This window comes from Periplaneta americana, chromosome 10 (genome assembly GCF_040183065.1).
Source record: "Periplaneta americana isolate PAMFEO1 chromosome 10, P.americana_PAMFEO1_priV1, whole genome shotgun sequence".
NCBI classification, from domain to species: Eukaryota; Metazoa; Arthropoda; class Insecta; order Blattodea; family Blattidae; genus Periplaneta; species Periplaneta americana.
The window spans coordinates 7564502-7588277 of NC_091126.1; positions in this window are offsets into that span (position 1 = coordinate 7564502).

Consider the following 23776-nt stretch of genomic DNA (forward strand, 5'->3'; position numbering starts at 1 on the left):
GATAAAAGAAATAAAATGTAAACATAAAATGAAGGGAAAAACGAAGGAAATGGAAAAAAGAAAGCATAAATGAAGAGGTAAAAAACAGTATGGCTGGTAAAGAAAGAGGAGACAGTGAAATACATACTAAGAACGACAAATGAGAAAAACAAATCAAACAAAAAAAGTTAGAAATTGAAAATGAAGGGAAAAAGGCGGAATGGACAAAATACATCATACTCAGAGAGGAATAAAGGAGAAGGGAGAAAAAAGGAAGAAATATTGAAGAAGACAGAAAAAAAGTAAGGAAGAAATTAACAAGAAAAACAATGGAACAAAGAGAGATAAAGTGAAGGAAATTTCAAAATAAAGGAAGGGGTTAAATTACACGTAGAAGGGGAAAATCAGAAGATAGACAAGGACGAATAATGATAAAGGAGGACAAAGAACGGAAGGAGAAAGGAATAAAGAATAGATCAAAAGTACATAGCCGGAGAGACGTGACGATAAATAGAAGAAAAAATGAACGGGGAAATGTGCGACAGTGTGGAAGGAAAATCATAAAGTTTCCATAATTTACTACGTGAAATATATAATATGTTGGCCGTAGCAACCATTTCGCATACGGGAAGCATGCTCTGATTTCCTCGGAGCATTAGTCTCGGATGCAAAGTGCCCGGATTATAATGCACGCCGTGGCGTTGAAGAAGGGGAGCCGTTCGACACTCCAGCAGTAAGTGTATTCATCCGGTGACAGACGACGCAACAAATAGATCAAAATGGCCTGAGCTTCTGTAGTTCGCGGGTGAAATCTCAGCACCCAGAGTTACTAGAAACCCGATATTGAATGAAATAAATATGTAAAATTAAAAGTATTTTGTTGCAATGACGCAAAACGTTCAAAATACATTTTACTCAATAAAGACAATATATATAGCTTTATGTAAATTTTCTCTTCGTCATTTTGCAAACTGCATTTTATACTCGAGACCTCTCTACGCCAATACATTTTAAACATAACGCATTCATTGGCACTGCCGAGCTCTGGCAAGATTATTACAGAGAACGAAATTACAGTTGTCCGGGATGAAAGACAGTGTGGTATTACATAATTATACACAACGGAAAATATTCAAACCAATTTTTCGTACCATTTCTAATCCTATCATCTAAACAGAAAGCTTGAAGTACGAGGGTGGACCCAAAAGAAAGCGGAATCGAACTGTTGCGCGCGCATGCTTTGTAGTTACGAGTTGTGCTGTTAGGTGGTATTAGTTTGGGGTCTCCCGCGACCGTTAGTGAGCTGGCGTTAGTCTGAGTTAAGTGGTTTGTTTGTGGTGCTGTGTTGTTTGCGTTCCTGTTTCAACCATTTGGCGATTAGTGAGATGGCCGACCACAAGGAACAAAGAGTCTGTGAGAAATTTTGTTTTCTGTTAGAGAAAACTGCAGCCGAAACCGTTGGGATGCTTCGGCAAGTCTTTAGTGATGATGCTTTGGGGAAATCACAGGTCTACGAGTGGTTTTCCCGTTTCAAATCTGACAACATGTCAACTGAAGACATGCCACGCCCCGGGCGTCCTTCGACAGGAAGAAATGGCGAAAACATTGCCAAAATCAAACGTGCAATTGATGAAGATCGTCGAAAGACCATTGACGAAGTTTCTGAGGAAACGAACCTGTCATGGAGCACGGGCCAGCAAATTTAAACGAAGATTTGCACATGAGACTGGGAAAGCTGTTCTATTTGAGAATTTTGTTACGTGAAGTAAGTTTTTGCTGCAAATAAATATAATATAAAGAATCATTATGACCAAGACTAGGCTTTATAGACACTAAAATGGCCAAATATGTGCACATGGACTGAATATTACCTAAATATGTATTAAGAATTTAATAAAGATGACCCAAATAACGCAAATAAAGCCTGTATTTTAACAATTTATCATGGATGATTTTCATACTATCACATTACACAAAAACATTGAAGAGCTTATTACTTAAACATGACGTTAAATATTGTAAATATTAGTGTAATTGTTAAAGTGGTCCATGTTTTGTTCCGTCCCACTTGAGGAAACTAGAATCGCGTGAGCCATCAGTCAAGTGTTTCGCTTGCTAAAGCACGTGCATCACCTATTTAAAAACTCCAGTGACACAATCTTGTAGCCTCCTGGGACAAAGTACAGTCCCTAACTATTACCACTTTTAAACAGACATGTAGTGGTCTCTATCATCATTATTGTCATCATCATCATCATCATCATCATCATCTAAACTTAAATCAATTTTGTATGGTTGTTTTGTTGAGCAAGTGTTTGTGAATTCATATGCACAAATGTCACAATACTATACATTTCGGTAGAGCTGTTTTTCTCTCAATATAACTTCGGTTTCAAGATAACTACATTTCATAATTATGTACAATATTTTACGTACTAGAAACTGAAACTGATATTTGGCTAATATTAGGTGCCGTGCAAGATTTGATTACTAAGGAAAAATTTAGCTTATAGCTAAGATCTTTTTCCAATCATCTCAAGAGCGTTCTGGCCTAAGCTACATTCCCATCTTCTAAATTTACATTTCATGATATTTACTGAGCTCAGAATGATGCATAAACTTTTCGACACGTTCTCGCATCGATCTCACTTCAACGCATCTGTGTGTAGTTTTTGTTCAGTTCCGCACATCCCTGGTGCCTTTCAGCTAATAGGCATATTCATGTGAATCATAAACTGCATTTATTGAACCCTCGTACTAAAGTACAGTAGTATCACACTGAGGTTTACATTGAACCAATACAAACAACCACGTCCAGTACGACATATGACTGTATTAACATACACTCACATTATTTACCAAAGATTCTGCCTTTATAGCGTTCATAGTCTCTCCTGTTGACGAGCGGTTAGGGCGTCGAATTTACATCCCGCAGACCCAGATTTGGAACCGTCCCGACTACAAATGCAATTAAATTAATTTGATGTTCAGGTGTTTGGTTCCAATCCAATCTTCGAACATAGCTACACATACTAAAGACAAATCTGATCTATTCAGCCTCACAATATGTTGAAATAGTTGATAAAAATGCAGCTGCAACCTTCAAGATGATGCCAAAGTTTCGAGGATAACAACGGTTTAATTTTCTTAATGTCAAGCAACTGAAAATATGACAGACTAAAATAACTTGCACCTCTACAGCTCTCTTCCAGACAATAGCTACTATTCAGAGAATTGTAGCTAGTCGGCGATGTATGCAATGGAAGGGGAAAGGAACTGGCCACCCTACCCCATTATCTCCTGGCCTAGTTCCTTCATAAATGATGCTTTGTTAGTATCCATAGAGTGTTCGTTGTTGAAAGAGAGAGTGGGCGTAGTTAGCAATGCAGATGCATGAGTACCAGTTAGGGAACTCTGCCGTGGTATAAGCAGAATGAGGTTGTAGCTTTATGCGGTTAATCAATCAACGAATCGCAGTGCAATGTAAACAAACCAATTTCCCGGGGCGCAAAGCTGAACCCTGCGCACGAGAAGCATATCCCCATTCAATTGCTGCCATACACAACACATTTCAGTTGTAACCTGGCCATACCTCATGACGTGACAGTCTGTGCACAACTAACCTAATATTCTCATGTTGCTGTATAAATTCCTACCTTTACTTTTAAGTTAAAATCATACTTAATTTGTTGCTTTTTTATTAATATGTGCGATAAGAACCAATTTTTAGAGTTAATAACTGCATATCGGCAGGGTTATCACGCAAATTAATACATATTACAGCGACATACCGATATCTCAGAAATGCGACCCGATAGAACAATTTGGATACTTTCATCAAGTGAGAAGCTCAAATTACCCCTTAATCAAGTATTGTGATCAAGTACAATGAGAGGAGTTCGACCGGCACAGTGGATCGTGTCCCGGCATAGCTCAGTTGGAAAGAGCCCTCAGCGCGCAGAGCTGAGAGGTCCCGGGTTCGATTGCCGGTGCCGGAACGAGTTTTTCTCGATTTAATGGTGATAATTGTGATCAAGGTTATTGAAAAAAAGTTAAAATTTGTTGACTAGTGTAATTCATTGACGACGGTTGTGTGAAAAACATTCTTACAATTCCTGCAAGAGTAAATATTGCCATGATTACCCCGGGATACGAGTTCCATTATCACAAACAATTCTTAAGTTCGTGGAAAAAGTGCAAACTCATGGTAATCTTACAGACTAAAAGTATACACGATATGAATCTAATCCTGTTACAACAGAGGAAAAACTTCACGACATAAGTTACCGATTACAAAATAAACTTCTCGCAGTATTCCGCATTTTATTCAAATGGATTCCCTATATTTAAGAGCAGAAGGTGAACACTTCTATTGTTAGATCTAAACTTAATAGTCAATAGGATTTGATTATCCCTAATATGCAATTAAAGTGAGTTATTAAAACAGTAACTCACATCCGAGGGATGGAAAAGTACTACCGGATAAACTTGACTGGTGGACAATCGTTATTAAAGATTTGCATAACCCTGCAAGACTTTAACTAAGCCCGCATATGGACTTATTTCTACGTGGTAATATACCGACTAATAATGGTATAGCAGTGCTGTGGGTGTTAGCACGATGCTCACGACAACACAGGACAAACTGACAAGGAAAGTGGTTCGATTCGAACTCGTGATCTTGGATGCCACGCAAAGTTAAAGCTGCGCCTTAGCTGCAGGATTTTATTTAACACACTACGTACAACGAAGCTTTTATTATACCAGTATTCGAATAAAAGATATTATAAGTATAAACGAGAATTTATTAGAGAAATTTCCATTTAGAAATCAAACCGCCAGCGTAAGGTTGTATGTACAGAAGGAGTTTTGCGTGATAGCGCTCGGCTCAAAGAAGCCATTTACTTTAACTTTATAATTACGATGTTATCTCGGTGTCCAGAAAGGAAAAAAATAGATGAATGAGCCTGTGGGCGGGCGCTGAGGATTGTTTTATTTTGTTGTGTAATTAGTACAGCACGGTTTATCTCGAAGACGGAGCTTTCAGCTTTTCCTCACTATAATCCGAGCAGTTTCCACCTCTTGTCAGAAAGGAACTCTTATATTTAGCCCCTACAAGTCAATCGCCTACTTTTTGGTACGCGACTGCAATTTCCTCACTCATAATTTTGGTGTGACTGATTAAACTTATTGACTGTAATTTTTAATCACGTTTTTCTTGCATAGTTCCCATGTTTGGGTAATGGAGGCTAGATATTGTGAGATGGATACTAATGTTAATTAAATTTGACTTTTTCTCTTTTCAAGTAGAAGACGATGACGTATGGAGCAATACTTCAATGACAGTCAACAAGTAAGACTATTGCTGTTTACGGTTACAAAAACGTATAGGCGTTTGAGATAAAATGTTGCAAAATTGGAAATTGAAATATAAAACCAAACTTAGAAATAAAGTAACTTACATAAATGTAATTTGCCAGCATAACATAGGATTAAATTCATATAAGTTTAATTACAAATTAAGAATCATTTCTTCCGTTGCAATATTTTCCTTCACATTTCTGCAGTGCTCGGGAAAAGTTACATAAGTCAGTTTCCACAAATCTTTTTTGATAATTTATTGACAGCTTACACTGGTTTATGTCGATTTGATTTTTTTCTGAATGAATTATTGTAATGGGAGAAATACTTATGTATTTTTTCCAAGTGAGCAGATGTTCCGTAAGTTGTCAATAAATTATCAAAAAAGGTTTGTGGAAACTGACTTATGTCACTTTTCCCAAGCACTGCAGATTTAAAACCATAGCAAGGGACCGTAATTCTTGGTAATAACGATACATGCAAAATTGTTCACAATATTACGAGGCGCATCCAGAAAGTAATTTTCCCGATTTTTTTCCCCTTGAAAGTAAACGTAATTAGCTGTATCAATTGCGCGTGGGTAACAGATCTATGACGTATCAATCATATGCCAGTCGGACAGGTCCCGCCTGGTGCCAGTAGCGTGGCAGCAGTGGTCCGAAATGGAAGCTCTTATTCCTTCTCCCGCCGCCGCATTGCGCCAATTGAAATTCATCGGCAGCTCTGTCAGGTCTATGGGCCGAACATCATGAGTAAGCAGATGGTGCGTCGCTGGTGTAGGCAATTTTCCGAAGGTCGTCACAGTGTCCATGATGAAGAGCGCAGTGGGCGACCGTCCCTCATCAATGATGATCGTGTTGAGCTGGTGTGGCAGTGCATCATGGAGAACCGTGCTTCACGATTACGGAGCTGAGCAGCCATTTTCCGCAGATATCGCGATCCCTGTTGCATGAGATTGTCACTAAGCACCTGCTGTTCAAAAAAGTGTATGCCAGGTGGGTGACGAAAAACCTGACACCCGAACACAAAATGCAACGTTTAGGAGCAGCACTGACATTTCTGCAACGGTATCACGATGACGGCGACGAGTTCCTCGACAGGAACGTCAAGGGCGATGAGACTTGGATTTCGCACTTCACCCCGGAAACCATAGTGGATCTCCAGTCAGGACAAAATTCAAACAGACGCTGTCGGTACGGAAAATGATGTGCACGGTGTTCTGGGACAGGAAGGGCATTCTACTCGTTGACTTCCTTCCAAGAGGTGAAACAGTGAACGCTGACCGTTACTGTGAAACACTGCGAAAATTGCGACGTGCCATTCAAAACAAGAGGCGTGGAATGCTTACTGCAGGTGTTGTGCTCCTCCATGACAATGCTCGTCCACATACGGCTCGGCGCACAGCAGCTGTTTTGACGGAATTTGGCTGGGAGTTGTTTGATCATCCACCCTACAGTCCTGATCTTGCTCCCAGCGATTTTCACGTTTTCTTGCACCTCAAGAAATTCCTGTCCTCCGGTGAGCGCTTTGGCAACGACGAAGAGCTGAAGATGTCTGTCACACGCTGGTTCCATTCACAGGCGGCAGAGTTCTACGACAGACGGATACAAAAGTTGATCCCACGATATGACAAGTGTCTCAATTCTGATGGTGGCCCTGTTGGAAAATAGCTGAATCATTGCTGTATCTGTTGCCAATAAATGTTTTCCTGAAAGTGTGTGTTCTTTTTTTTTAATAGGGAAACTTACTTTCTGGATGCGCCTCGTACTTTCATTCTCATATTTAAAATATCACATTTAAGCAAAACAAACTCGTGAAATAAAGCAAAATTTGGATCATTGTACGAAATATGACAATAACTATGAAATACACACTCCCTATTGCAAAACGCTAAGAAATATGCATCAAAATGTTGTTCAATATTTAAAAAAAAAAAAAAAAGGAAACATGTTCGTGACTTTAGTTTCAGTTAATTTGTCAATCGTTTGGTAACGCCAATATTTCTGTTTCTTCCCTGTGGATATTGTATTATCCATTTTGCTATCGAGAAAAGATCTATTTCTGTAGTCAACTACAAAGATTGAAGAATGTTGTAAGCAACACTCAATATTCTCAATCTTTCTGCAGTATGCTATAAACCGGAGGCGGTATTTTGGAAGACTAGTAGAGAAGCACAATGAGTTTGGTGTGAATTGATCTGTTCTAATGTGGACAGTGCGTGTGTGTGTATCCCATGCCTACCCACTTCACTTGCGTGATTCGGGTTCCGCATATTGCGGATAGATGGCAGAACTGTGACCCAGATTCTAGTTGTACATCACTTCGGCGGGTCACACTGTACATGATGTGTATCTGTGGAGAGTTATGTCGTGTACTAGGGTGAGTATGTGTAAGTGTTCGTGTAAGTATAGTGTCTGAAATGAGTGATGATGAGGAAGGGAAAAGGGGAAACCCGGTACCGGCACGTAGCCTACTCCTGTCGAATAGCACCAAGGGGGCCGTGAGGCTTAACGTCCCCATCCGACTGACGAATCACTATCAACAGAGACATATGCCTTCTCTTCATATGCACTGCGTAGAGATTTGGGATTTAACCCAGGCATATTGGTGCACAATCTAGTGATTAGAAGTTGTGCACCGCCATCTCTCCTAGTCCCGAGGTATAAATTTTAAAATTTCTAACCCCGTCGGGAATCGAACCCGGGCCGGCTAATCTGGAGGCAGACACGCTACCACAGAGCTAAATCGGCGGACCTAATGTGGACAGTGGGAGGGTGAGAATGTCGGTGAAATGAGTCCGGGGTCCAACACCGGATGTTACCCAGCATTTGCTCATATTGGGTTGAGGGAAAACCCCGGAAAAAACCTCAACCAGGTAACTTTCCCCGACCAGGAATCGAGCCCGGGCCACCTGGTTTCGCGGCTAGAAGCACTAACCGTTACTCCACAGGTGTGGACGTGTATATACAAGTATGTATGTACGTATGTATGTATTCACCACTACAATTGGGTATACACCCAGTGGCAGTGATATATAATACACGATAATAACATTACAATAAATATTAATAAAATTTAAAATAATTGCAGCAATAAAAAAAATAAAAATAGAAAATAAAATAAACGTAAATCTAATTCTAAGTATAATTAAATAGATGCAATAAACCAAGGACTATAAATACAAACTATGTTATAACGACGCCTACAATAAGCAAAAGTAAACCTAACTTATAAGTCATTCTATTAAACCCAACTATTATCGACTTAAGTAATTACATATCACCTTAATTAATTACATATCATCTTAATTAATTACATATCGACTTAATTAATTACATGACACAACTCACATAATTACACTGCACCTACAATTACATTTTTAGTCTAATCTTCTCAACCTTTCCTTAAATGTATTGATTTTGAGAGGACCTCCCTGAAATATTGCCGCAGGTAAGCTGTTCCAGTCTACTATTGTGCGGTCAACAAAGGAAAATTTTTCCACGTCCGTTCTTTGTTTTCTGCATTTAAACTTCCTAATATGATCAGCCCTGCCTAAGTATGATGGTGTTGCTAATCTAGCATTAATGTCGGTCCATGCTTTGTGTCCCATTTGTGCCTTAAACAATGCGGTCAGTCTGGTTTTTCGTCGCCTTGATTTGAGAAATTCCCACCCTGTCTTTTACTACCTCTTCACCATGTCCTCTTCCTATTTTGACATATTTTGCAGCCCTGCGTTGGACCTTTTCTATTGAATTAATGCAAAAAATATTACTGAAAACTGCAGCTGAGTTACCCTAAACTATACGGAACTTTAGAAAGACAGCTGAAAAATGTGAACTAGAAAATTATAACATCTATATCATTTTTAAACATAAGAAGCCCTTAAAAAGGATGTCTACCTCGCTTTATAAATATAAGAAGACACTCAAATGAAGGCGGGAGGGCCTACTTAAAACTAAACTGTGAAAACAGATGAGGCGCTTTCAAAAATCGAAGTGGCTGTCATATTTAAATTGTAATAGAATAATAATTTATGTAAGAACCTATTTCTTCGCGAGTTCATTTTTACGTTAAACTTACTTTAAAGAAGTTCTAACTTCTTTCCATTACTACTGAAAAAAACAGGGAGCCGAGTAGCTCAGTTGGTAGAGCAGCTGGCTACGGACTGGAAGGTCCGGGGTTCGATCCCAGGTGGTGACAGGATTTTTTTCTCGTTGCCAAACTTTCAGAACGGCCCCGAGGTTCACTCAGCCTCCTATAAAATTGGGTACCGGGTCTTTCCCGGGGGTAAAAGGCGGTCAGAGCGTGGTGCCGACCACACCACCTCATTCTAGTGCCGAGGTCATGGAAAGCATGGGACTCTACCTCCATGCCCCCCCAAGTGCCTTCATGGCACGTTACGGGGATACTAACTTTCACAATTGCAAACCGCCCCTATCATCATGAGTCTGCAACCAGTTTGGAATCTGGTATTCTAGTATCGTGAAAAATAATTGACAATTTTTTCATTAAATTTTTATTAGTTTTGTTGCCTTGCGTGTTGTATAGGATATTCAGTTTACAGTCCATGCATGAGCCTGCTGTAGGGCTGCAGTTCACAGAAGAATAAATTCCGTATCACTGAATCAAATCAACTCCTGCTGTAACAGCAAACGCACGAAACAAGCCACGAATTAATTATTAATAAGAGGCATTGATGTACTTTTGGGATACGCATTAGGTATAACTTACATGAAAAATATGAGGAATTGTACAGAGGAAAACTGAGTAACACGATACCCTTCAAAGTGTCCAACTTAGTTGTTTATATGGTTTCGTATCTCTTTAAGCCATCTGTCCAATTAGGATCATCGAATGCGAAGAATAACAGAGATCGCCTCAATAAAGTATGACGCACCATGCATGACAGTGTCGAAGCGCACGCCAACATACAACGTATCGATATTATGAACTTCCTAGCAGCTTTTCTTCGTCGTGTTCACCTGAGTGCATTCATTTACGGCTGCTAACGAGAAAGTCGGGCTCGCTTCAATTTATGTTGTCTTGGGTTATTTTACGACGCTGTATCAACATCTAGGTTATTTAGCGTCTGAATGAAATGAAGGTGATAACGCTGGTGAAATGAGTCCGGGGTCCATCACCGAAAGTTACCCAGCATTTGCTCGTATTGGGTTGAGGGAAAACCCCGGAAAAACCTCAACCAGGTAACTTGCCCCGACCGGGATTCGAACCCGGGCCACCTGGTTTCGCGGCCACACGCGCTGACCGTTACTCCACAGGTGCGGACTCAATTTATGTGTTTGTGATTATCTGAAGCAAGTTTCGAGTGAAATTTTTAAGCAAGATCATTATTTAACTATTTATTTCAGTTGTAGATACTATTTAGAGAGTACGAGACTACAGTTAATTGAAATCTCTGTACTATTAATAAGAAATTCCCTGCAGTCAAATGGTAGGACAAAAGTCTACAAAAAAATAAATTATGGTTTATTTAACGACGCTCACAACTGCCGAGATTACATCAGCGTCGCCGGTGTGCCGGAATTTTGTCCCACAGGAGTTCTGTTACATGCCAGTAAATCTACTGACATGAGCCCGTCGCATTTAAGCACACTTAAATGCCATAGACCTGGGCCGGGATCGAACCCGCAACCTCGAGCACAGAAGGCCAGGGCTATACCAACTGCGCTACCTAGGCCGACAAAAATGTCTGTATTCCTCTAACGTAATTAAATATTAATATTAGGACTAGAAAAACGATATCGCAGATTCGGCAGTACTAGGTGCTCTGCGAAAATTCGAATAATTAACACGAGGAAAAGAGGTTAATAATTAAAATCTCTACAACAATTGAGACTGGGGTGATCATCGTGCTGATCACACGATACCTCCATTCTGGTTGGATGATCGTCCATCTCTGCTTTGGCATGTGAACGCGAGGCTACCCTTGAAGGTTGTAGCGCCACGGATTATTATATATTATTGTAAATTTCTTCAAGATCTCTACATTTATACAACTATTCTGCAGGAAAAATAATAAATAACAAAATATATAAGAATGTTAATGTTGTAAACTTGAAGTTCGACATTTTATGCAACTATTCTGTAAGAAAAATGATAAATAACAAAATATATAAGAATGTTAATGTTGTAAACTTGAAGTTCTCGACATTTTATGCAACTATTCTGTAAGAAAAATGATAAATAACAAAATATATAAGAATGTTAATGTTGTAAACTTGAAGTTCTCGACATTTTATGCAACTATTCTGTAAGAAAAATGATAAATAACAAAAGTAACAATTTAATCATTGCAATTGATTTATCTTTTTATTACTCTATCAACTTTTCTTCACAACCAAGGTGGCGTTTACACTTCATCGAACTGAACACAAGATGTATGGAGGATAGAACTCCTGTGACACGATGTCAGTACAACTCAGGGTCCCCACTTATAAAAAAAATGACAGATCATTGATAAAGAGAACCAACCTCGAAACTGAGACCGTGAGGTCCAAACAGTGTACAGTTCATACATTAACAACATTTCGCTTGGATTTTACGAGAGCTGGGCCCTGTAAGGGTCATTACACTTAGGCACGTCCTGGCCCATTTTGCGTCCTATATACGCGATGACTGTCCAAGTGTGCGTGAATCCGACACTGACAGGTGGACAAACTGATAGAGCCAGATACCATTCCGAGGACGAGTGGCCTGGTAAGTCCCAGAATCCTTCCTATCAGAGTGCTGCATTGGAGTTAAATCGCTCGCTTGAACTCGGTCGAGTGTCGCACCCTCGAGTGAGATACGATCGGTCGTGATACGCTCGTAATAAATAGAAGCACAGTACAAGGTCATGTCACCGACATGTCTTATCTTGTATGGAAGGCGACAGATAAGATACACATATGTTTTGCTCACACGGTAAAAATAAGGCTTTATTTTCTGCCTTTATGACAAACATTTAATGGAACAGTCTAATGGAACGTACCAAAACAATAACATGAAGTTATAAATAAAATAGTATGAAAAACTTCGATATACAATTATTATTGCTAAATAATTATTATTCAATATTCGATTTACCACATATATAATATGATAGGTCCATACATAGTGCTCCGCCTATATACTGCGACAATGTAGAAACGTTTTACAAAATATTATTGATATAGCAGTAGATTAATAACAATATTAGTACAGAGATAACGTCACAGAAAATATAATAAAATGAATAATCATGCTGCACAACTGTTACAAACGCAAAGATTTATACACTAATTATTAGAGTTTATTATTATTATCATTATTATTATTATTATTATTATTATTATTATTATTATTATTATTATTATTATTATTATTATTACTAGAAAACTTGATACAGTTCTTGCATTAACGTGATTGTGTTCTCCGTTTATAATAATTACATTTACATCCAATAACATCTATCAGATATAGCAAAAACAAAATCACTCCTGTGTGGGAAAAAAAAAACATTTACTTACAATATTTATATTACGTTTTAAAGCAAGTTTGTAGTTGTACTATGGAGAGGTTAGTTAAACTCTGCAAAGTTTTGAAATGATAAACATCTATGATGTTACTACACAGTTCATCACTGTAACAAGAACGAATGTCTAGCGCTCGGCTTATACCGTTCGAGGATTTATCGCTCGTGACATTTTTACCCATCATGCATGTGCGCTACCTATTGGATTATGCTATGAACTACTTGGCGCTCGAGCGAAAACGACCGATGCAGATCTCTGCTTCCTATATCAGCATCGGAAACCCCTACTACCCCCAGGACTTCATCCAGATTATTAGTGAAATTATGGGAAGTGGAGTACGTTGGTGGAATGATAAAGGGAAACGGGAGTATCATCTGAAACGTCTGCTTTTTCCACCAAAATTCCATCACGACCTGAAAGGGGATCGAACCCGAGCCGCCAGGATGGAAGACACAGACGCGACTTACTGTTGTGAATACTGTCGTCAGTAAATGCGTTCCATCATGCGTCGTGTTAACTGTCCACTCTATCAACACAGCTACGGCACTCAAATCTCTTGACGCATCGTGTTTGCTAATTACGATTGATTGCAATGTTATCCGAGAGAACTCGTGTCCACGCGGCGGGATTCTTTTCTGAAGAGTAAGTACACAACAAACACTACGGATGATGTTTATCTGGCATGACTAATATTCAATTTACCACGGCATAGGCCTAAGCACTAATAGCAAGAGTGACATGTAATATGAAAAATTGTCGGTCTGGGTGGCGCAGTCTGTAGAATGCTGATCTTCTTTGCGGCCCAGATCGATGACATTTAAGTTATTTAAATGCTACAGGCTCATCATGGTATGTAAAAGAACTTACTCACTGGCTTTTAAGGAACCCGGAGGTTCATTGCCGCCCTCACATAAGCCCGCCATTTGTCCCTATCCTGAGCAAGATTAATCCATTCTCTATCATCATATTCCATCTCCCTCAAATCCATTTTAATATTATCTTCCCATCTACGTCTCGGCCTCCCTAAAGGTATTTTTCCCTCCGGCCTCCCAAATAACAATCTATATGCATTTCTGGATTCGCCCATAGGCCTACGTGCTACATGCCCTGCCCATCTCAAACGTCTGGATTTAATGTTCCTAATTATGTCGGGTGAAGAATACAATGCGTCCAGTTCTGTGTTGTGTAACTTTCTCCATTCTCCTGTAACTTCATCCCTCTTAGCCCCAAATATTTTCCTAAGCAACTTATTCTCAAAAACCCTTAATCTCTGTTCCTCTCTCAGAGTGAGAGTCCAAGTTTCACAATCATACAGAACAACCGGTAATATAACTGTTTTATAAATTCTAACTTTCAGATTTTTCGACAGCAGACTGGATGATAAAAGTTTTTCAATCGAATAATAACAGGAATTTCCCATATTTATTCTGTGTTTAATTTCTTCCCGAGTATCATTTATATCTGTTACTGTTGCTCCCAGATATTTGAACTTCTCCACCTCTTCAAAAGATAAATTTCCAATTCTTATATTTCCATTTCCATGGCGCGTCCTCAGGTTGCGGATCGAGGAGACGGCCTCCAGATATGGAGGGTAGCTGTGAATATATTGAATAAGCAGTCGGGGACAGCCGATGAGGGTGGTCCTCCAGCTTGGGGGTTGGGCGAAGGGCTAACAACCCATCACCGTAAAAAACAGCTTGTTACGAACCCTTCAAATAAGCCTCGGAATCGGTCTGATTCTCTGGCATGTAAAAGAACTGCGGGACAAAATTCTGACACACCGGCAACGCTGACATAACCTCGGCGGTTGCGAGCGTCGTTAAATAAAACATAATTTGGAATATGAAAACCGCGTAAGGTAGGAATACCACCACCACCTTGCCGCAAGTTATCTACCCCCCCCCCCCACTATGTGATCTGCGTGGCACAGGCAAAGTGATGCTTAAACTCAACTGTCAATGATATTCTAGGACAGGTATGCTCATTCTCTGACTCGCGATTATGTTCTGTAATCACAACCTTCGAATGTAGGCGTGCTGTTCTTCGTTCGAAGCTCAACGGATGACTGCAGAAGGCAGTTCAAGTACTTAGTAAACGTACGAACATTGCAGGACAATGACACAGTCAAAAGCTTCTGTAAGAAAACTATCATTCCGTGTAGTGTGGGAGGAAAACTATTTTTGTTGTGCGTTCGGTGAAAACGTGAACTATTTACTATGTTGTAAGGTACTGTCAGGAATACTACTGAGCAACATAAAACGACATTATACGCTCTGTCACCCAGAACATGCCGAAGTGACAGGGAAGCTGTTTTCTATAATATGTGTTCATATACCAACGTTATTATTATTATTATTATTATTATTATTATTATTATTATTATTATTATTATTATTGTCATTGTTACTATTATTACTATCATTGTTTGATTTTATTCCAAAAGAAATACATTTTATGATAAAATAATGTTTTCAGGGGTGCAACGTGCACTACAGTTTCAAGAATTGAAAGCACTTCATGAAAGGTCAAACATTGAAAAAAGTAGAACAATTAGTGCCTGGATAAAATATAGTTCATTATATCTCCATACTGGAACAGCTCGAATGTGAATTCGCAGAACATAGATTTAGAGGTTTTAGATGTATGGAGAGTGATATTAATATTTTTGTCAGTCCTTTAATAGTAAATGTACAATCCGTGAGAGTGCAGTTCCAGGATGCGTTAATTGATTTGCAAAGTGACGTAGAATTCAGAAATGCAGAGAATATGACTTGACAAGAATAGAAGTGTTAAAAAAATGAACAAAAGGAAATATCCCGAGATCAGCTTATTCGCTGCCACTATGTTAGATACCTTCGCCTCGACATGTGTGTGCGAACAATTATTTTCGAGAATGAAGGTTGCTAAATCGAAACATAGATCCTTATCAACAGACGAACATCTTTTGAGCCAGCTGCGCATTGCAGTAAATTCGTTGGAAATAGATTTCCGATTACTTGCAGAAAAGAATGCACATGTTGAACAGACCGCAATGTATGGTGGAATATGAAAATAACACAACATATGATATAATAATATCATAACTGTATTAAACATAATAAAATAATAATGTAGTAACTGAATATTACAGTGTATACTCTTTCCATTTTCAAATTCAGTTTATTATCCGTATTTGTTAGAGTGTAAGAACTATGCCACGTGCGGTGCTGCAATGTAGTTGCGGAGCCCAGTCCGTACGCTGTGTGTGTTATGCAGTGCAACATCATCCGTGTAATCGGCGCTTTTACAATTTTGAGCATACCTGTTCTAGGATAAATCTGCATCTGTGCCGCACAATGGCAGGTCCATGTTCCTTAAACGCTGCGCGTCATTTGCTGCAGTCCCGTATCATTAGACTTACAATTTCAATAGGAACGTCTGCATGCAGAAACATCATGCATGAGTCCGGAAAGAAGAGAGCTTTTTAGGGCGAGAAGGGATGGCTCAGTTTCTTTCCCGTATAGCCACGACCAGAGATCTCTACTTTTACTTCCCTCACGAAGAAAAAAAATGTTCAGATTCTTGGATATGTAGCCGCGAAATTCGGAATCATTTGTAATCACAGCAAAGATGACTACGAGTTCCATGCTAACGCGTGCAGCAGGTCAACATTGCACCCCATGCACACAGGGGAGGACAATTATCTGAAAATCAAACACTAAATGTTATATTTTTAAACAGAGTGAGAACTTAACAAAATTGATTTCAATTAATTTCATTGTTATAAATCCACGAGTGATGCGATGGACTGTCTATGTATTTACGTGAATACAGTTGATTCAATATCGCTTTTGCAAATCATTTGTTCCATTTTAATGAAAACTTTCACAACCAATTTCCATACTGCTAACATTTCCAATGAAATTATGAACAGGGTATTAAAACAGCATTATGCTGTGGAATCAATATTGGGGACGTCCATGTAGTGCTCGAAAATGGGGTTATGGCCATTACACAAAGTAACTCGTTTCGCTACATGATTTGTAGTTTCATCGTTGGTACCATTGTTACAAATGTAATTCTATACGAGTTAAGTTACACTTTTAGTCATCGATTTTGTAACAAATGGCCGCGTTCCGTTTCCCTAGAGGGGTTTGTATAAATTCTCCAACTGCATTTACAGAGACTCGTTGGTGTGAAAGAAATTCAGGGGGTGTACGGAAGCGAAGTTAAAGCAGAGATCGGATATAGCAATTTATGTCGTACTTCCTACGGGGACTGATCTTCGGTTCCAGGTCTTTCTTCCTGAAAGTGCAGATGCGAGGCAGGTTTTCTCCGACTACTTATATTTTATTTACCGTTATCATTCCATTATTTATATTATCTTTTTATCAATCTTTTCCCTTATATATAACAGCCACAAAATATGACTAATTTAACTTCTCGATTTTTTTTTTAGTTAAACGGAAAGCTTCGAACCATTGACTCTTAAAATCATCTGACACGGTTTTCATTATTAAATATTCTCTGGGGAATTAGAAGTGAGTGGATGGTGCCTTCGCACGTAATTAGAGCAACAGTCAGACATAACCCCGACGCATTTCACTCAGTACAGACCTATGTATCGCTAAGGTCTCAAATAATTAGTTTTCACCATAGTACACTGCCCTGCGGTTCGTCAGTCAATAGGCCACACACTGCATTACATTCACAAATCTGGTACATCAGTGGATTTGTACAGGAAAAACGAGAAAGTTTTACTAGCACCAACAGTTTAAATCAGTCATTTTCTGCGTCGAATTGTGTTACTGAAAAGTGGGATCGTTTCGACTCCCTTTGAGTTCTTAATACCAGAGCTCTGTGAAATGCGATAGCTTTCTTTTAGAAGTCCTTAATCTAGCTGTTCCTTTTCGAAAACTGGAGAGTGTTGTGCTTTTATTGAATTTGGTTGCTCTTCCTGAACACGCGGGCGCAATTTGCTCGGTCGAATACTCTCATCCGTGAGTAATTTACACTGCGGTCTTAGGCCTGCTTGGTTTCCATTCTAGGATAATCAGTTTACAGTGTAGCCGAAATTATGCTTTAAACGTTTTTCTTCATCGTGATTACCTATAAATACAGCCCGGATTTTATGTAATATGCAAGTGAGAAATATGTAAATAGAAAATGAAAAGGACAAAGCAGAACAATTTTATTCATCTCCAAGCACATTTTATTACTTCAATTGTGGGTTGATTCTTTGTAGGCAGAATACTGGGTGTTCATTTCAAAGTGTGCCATGACGTCACTGTTGTGAGTCAGCGATTTGAAGCGAGTTTCAGCTTTTATGTCAGAGAAGTTGCCTATTATTCAAGGCGTTCAATCTGAATTTGAGAACGTGTACGGTATAACTTAAACGTCGTAGCAACAGATGGCGGTCTGTACGGTCTGCGTGCTACCATAACCTCTTTCGAACTGTGTTTTGCGCGGGCAAATCGTACGCAGGGTATTTGTTATCATCGGTAACGGCAACATTCCACAACACAAATCAAATGCTCCGTGTCCATGTTGACTGTCGAAGTTAATGTCAACAAATACATAAGTAATCGTCTTAACCCTCTCCCCATAAAGAAAAAACTCACCTCAGTACGTGTTTCCAAACAGTTCACATTCCTGCCACTACCGGCGTTACCGTACGTATCGGTAAGTACTCTTCAGAATGAACGCCGTACTTGCTAGGCAACTTCTCTGACACATAGGTAATACGCCTTTGCGGAAGTGTAGGAAGATTGAATTCTCTATGCTCATCGGCTAGCCACATGACGGCATACAGCGAGCCATGACACACTTTGAACTGAACACTCAGTATAATTAATATTAAATGCATTTGAGCAACAGTACGGTAAATACAGAACAGAACCCACCGTTAGTATTGGGATTTGTTCCTTACAAAACATTACATACCGACACTCTATAATGGATATACAAACTGATCAGTCTGAAGAAGTGCTTTCTGAAAGAAACTGATTTCACAGATCGATTCATTGCTCCTGAAATAGGGGGAACCATTTTCAACAGCATTTATTCTGCTGATGGACTCAGCTCGTTCTGATTCAACAGTCCTCACTATAAGGGTTTCGCTCAGATACAAAAAATTTCAGACCGGAGATTCGGAATATGCTCTGAGGAATTGTTTAGTGTGATTCGCCGACATTTGTGTTTTGTTTTTGTTTTTTCTGTTCTATTAGCTGCGTATATATATATTTTTTTTTGAAAAAATATATAATTACATAAAATCCAGGCTCTACGTATAACTCATTGCTGAGGGTTCTTTCTTTGCTTTCCATTATTATTTGATTTACTGTTCCGTCTACCACAGTAATATCCGTTTCTTTTTAATTCTAAAATTCTGCTTCGGCGTCTGTTTCTTTTTTCCAACCACTTATCCATTGTCTTATACAGTAATCCCGGAAAGAGGATCAACTTATGGAAAACAACAATAAACAAAACCATTTCTATTAACACAATTCACGTTCAAGTTGAACTATATCGTGAGCGCGCAAACTGTAAATCCACTCATTCTTACATTTGGCGAAGGGAAGTTCTGGGATATCTAGCAACGGTAACGTCCGGAAATTAAAGCGTCCAATCGGTTCTCAATTTAGATGAATACAATGGTCGTTAGATGAAAACGTAAGTGGCTGTAACAAGTTACTCATCCTGCTTCGAAAGGCGCCACAATTGCGATGATGAAATCCAAATCTTCGTGAGCGTGCATTACTCAGCCAAAATATAGCTTTTTCTCCTTTTAACTTTCATACTAGTTATAACTTTTCTTTAATTTCGCAATTCACAAATTTTATAAATGCCATCTATACTACCCCGGTGCTGACTTGTAGGCTAAACAGCAGTTCTGAAGTCACGTGCAGAAACTTATATAGAGTTAAACTCAACAATGACAAACGCATGTTTATCGGTATTCAATAGATCACATGTTCTATAAATTGAAAGAATATATGAAAATGACGCGGCTAAATCGGTCGAAACCTGTTGAAGACAGCCATCACTTCCTGCAATGATATGAGAGCGTTAATTAGTTACGAGCAATTAGCATACAGTAATGCTAACAAATAAAATGCAGATAATACCAGAACGATGATCTTCGACCACAATTTATCGGAATTGAAGCTGCAGCGGGAAGTTCAAGAATTATTTCTTTGAACACTCTAGCAGGTACGGCTAGTTACTTTTGCGCCAATTATAAGAATGACTGAGGAAAAGTAATTCAACATCACGTCTGATCACAACAAATTTCACTTAGACTATATGAGCTTTTAGGTTATTAAGGTGACTTTGATAGAATTAGGCGTCTGGGTAATCCACCGTGTCCTGGAACTTGACATTTCCAATTTTTCGGAACTACATACAGATTATATTATCAGTCGTCCGAATTAGCCCGGCGTGACGAGTCCAACAGAGTACGCGACCTCTCTGGCATTAGGCCTGTGTAGTTCCTAAACGTTGTAATCATTAGGGGAGAGTCGGGTAGTATCGGACGTCGGGTAATATCGGACAGTGAGTTTCTTTCATCTACCACACGATGATAGTACCTGATTGACATGGTTACGTTTCTGTGATGTCGCATAGAAAAACGTAACCATGTCATTCAGGTACTACCACATGGTGGTAGATGAAAGACACGCACTGTCCGATATTACCCGACGTCCGATACTACCCGACTCTCCCCTAAGCAATTTGTTCTTCATTCTTGCCACTAATAACTCTTGTTTTATTTATCTATCTATCTGTCTGTCTGTCTGTCTGTCTGTCCATCCAGCCATCCATCTATCCATCCATCCATTTATTTTATTTATTTATTTATTTATTTATTTATTTATTTATTTATTTATTTATTTATTTATTTATTTATTTATTATTTGTTATTTATTTATTTATTTATTTAACCTGGTAGAGATACGGCCATCAGGCCTTCTCTTCCTCTCTACCAGGGGATTACAACTACAATATTAAGAATACAATTACAATAATAATTACAATCTTGTTATGCGTAACATTCAAACAGCTACAATATATATCCACACGTATTGAAAATTAGACACATATTTATATGGAATTTTCCTCAGAGTAGTCCATGCTACCACCTCCTAAATATTTCCTATCCCTCCTCAATCACCCTGTGTATTATTAAGATTAAAGGCATAAATTACACAAGCATGTGTAGAAATTGTGTAAATATTTCCATCATGTAACTTACAAATTATATAAATAGCTAGAATTCGACTGTCTCAGCTGCCAATTTTCCCATGTTCTGCTATGGACTGTGGTTTTCCTAATCTGTCCAGGAAGACATAACTGTCCGTCGAGAGCTGATGATAATGACGAATTGGTAAAGTTACGGCAATAAAGGGGAATTATATTGTGAAAGAGTGAAATAAAAGTCTCTATACTACATTCAGTAAAATCTTAACTTTAAAAACTTTACAGGGTATAGTCAGTGAACATGAAATAAATTAGGTAATCTAATTTAAAAATCTGCAAAATAAAATGTCCTTCGTCTTGTCATTACACGAAATACAGAAAGATGTTGTGACGTTGGAAAAATACTATTCCAGCTCATTCAGATAAATGCACTTTTCTCTTTCAGTCCATCGTTTACCAGCACCTCATGTTATCTCTGTATTGAATGATTCTCTTCCAAAGCGAAGTATTATCCATGAACTTACAAGCTACAAAGAACACAACAATTTGATTTAGATAAAAGTTATGTGTATACAAGAGTTACTTATGAATTAAACAGCAAAATACTATGAACTATTAATTAAACAATGAAATACAAATTGTGTAGCAGAATTAAACTAAAAAAATTGAATGTTAATATATTTCACATAATATTAGATAATAAGAAGAGATTATTGAGAGACAATTTTGAAAATACAGCGCTATCAGGATGCATGTCTAAAGAAAGAAGTTACCATATAGTCAGTGACCGTTAAGTCAGTATAATTAAAGTGAATTGCTAAGAAGGTTATCCTTTAAGCTATTTTTAAAAATGTTTATTGTCTTGCAGCCCCTAATACTTTGTGACAAAGAATTCCATTGTCGTGAGGTGGATACTGTAAAACAGGGCTCGGCATTGGGAGCGGATCCAGACTCTATACGGGGACGCTTAATATTCATCCGTCACAGAATCAACGCTGTGCGGTGTTCGGCGGGGAAGAAGGGGGATGAAGAGAAATCACATGGCTCCCCGTGAGAGAGTAGAATCCGCACTTGCTGCCCAGCCCTGCTGTAAAAGATAACGAATAACAAGATGTTCTATGAAGAGGTATACTTCTCGTGCCACAGATAAGTATATAGTATGTGAAAAAATTAATGCATATATTATAAAAACTCCGATTATTTTTACTGACCTTTCCCCGCTCGCGTCAAGAATTCTACTCTAAGTCATTACTTCTCCCTGTCATTACTTAATAATTCTGAATTAGCAACTGCTAGTTCACGCGCCAACAGCAGAAATTTCTGTGGCTACTTGCTTCGTGCCTACTCTAATTCCACCCGGTGCAGCTGTGAAATGTGACGCGATGCATAAGGGTGACTGCAACTCTGTCGCATGAAATCGTCGGATTGAACCCGAGTCTCTGGAGGAAATAAAGACTTTTAGCAGTTCGGTTAACATTTTCTCTACTTTCACTTCTAAAGTATATCGAGGACATCATACCAGAAGAGCGTATAAACAAATTTTGCGTTATTGAAGTATTTTAATGAAATCTTTTTAGGATTGAAAACATTCCTTTTGAGAATTAAAATGGACACGAGAAAGAAGCAAAGAAAAACCTCGTTATGTAGACAAGAATAGAAAATCGTTCAATATTTAAATGGCTCTAATGGCATGATGACTTCGATATGTAAATTGCCTGAGCACACAACGTTACAGCGCATGGGAAGACAGAGCATCCACACCTTCTCTATTTCGGCAGCGTTTACCTTGCAATCAATTGAATAGACCACACGAGACGAGATATGAAGGATTGAACACGGACTCTACAATCCGCAGTGACAGAGGCACCTCGGACTCTATCATACACTTCCCACTGCAGTCTCTTAGCCTAGTTGAGGAAGCTAACCAAGCAATTAAACTTACCTGTGAGCAGAAGTAGCTTATGTGACTCACCATTAGTTCTCCAGTCAGTGCATATTGCCTCTCTTCCTCTTCACCCTTCCATCAGTACGTGATGAGTACCCAGCTTTCGCGCAGTTCCCCTTTAATTGCTTGTCGTTTCATAAAATTGCCCATGGTTGAGTTGGGAGTGGAAATACAGATGGCAGTTTTAAATCACATAAAATAACGATAACAATAATAACGGTAAAAACAATTACACCAGAACAAATATTGAATTATGCACCTGTTATTTATAGGGCACAATTATTAAAATAAACACGTGGATAGATATAAAATTAATTTCAATACTGACGTGAAGAACAAGTCAGGAATTCAATAAAATCACTTTCTCAAATAAAAATACTATTGAACAAACAAATCGGAACATCCATACGTTCCTTATGTTGCTGTGTCCATCAATAAGAAAAATACAGCCTTTTTTTACCTATAAACAAAGTATTATTTTCAAAAATCACAAAAATGATTACACTAAATTATTTTCAAAATTTTATAAGTATTTGTTTTGCATTGGGAGCTATTTCTGGACAAAAAAAAATAGGATATCTGGAAGAAACCTACAGAAAGATTTTCAAAGTTGAGAATGTACAGTGACATCATTTTACTTTACTTCAATTTTTATTGTACCTCAGTTTTTTAATGTACTTCACTCCCACCCCCTCTACTAGTAAACTTCCAATCGTCCTCTACACAGAACCAAGGCCGCGTATACAGTCAAAGTCGCCTTACGGTCATAGTAACCAGTGAGTTTAGTACGTTTCAGAAA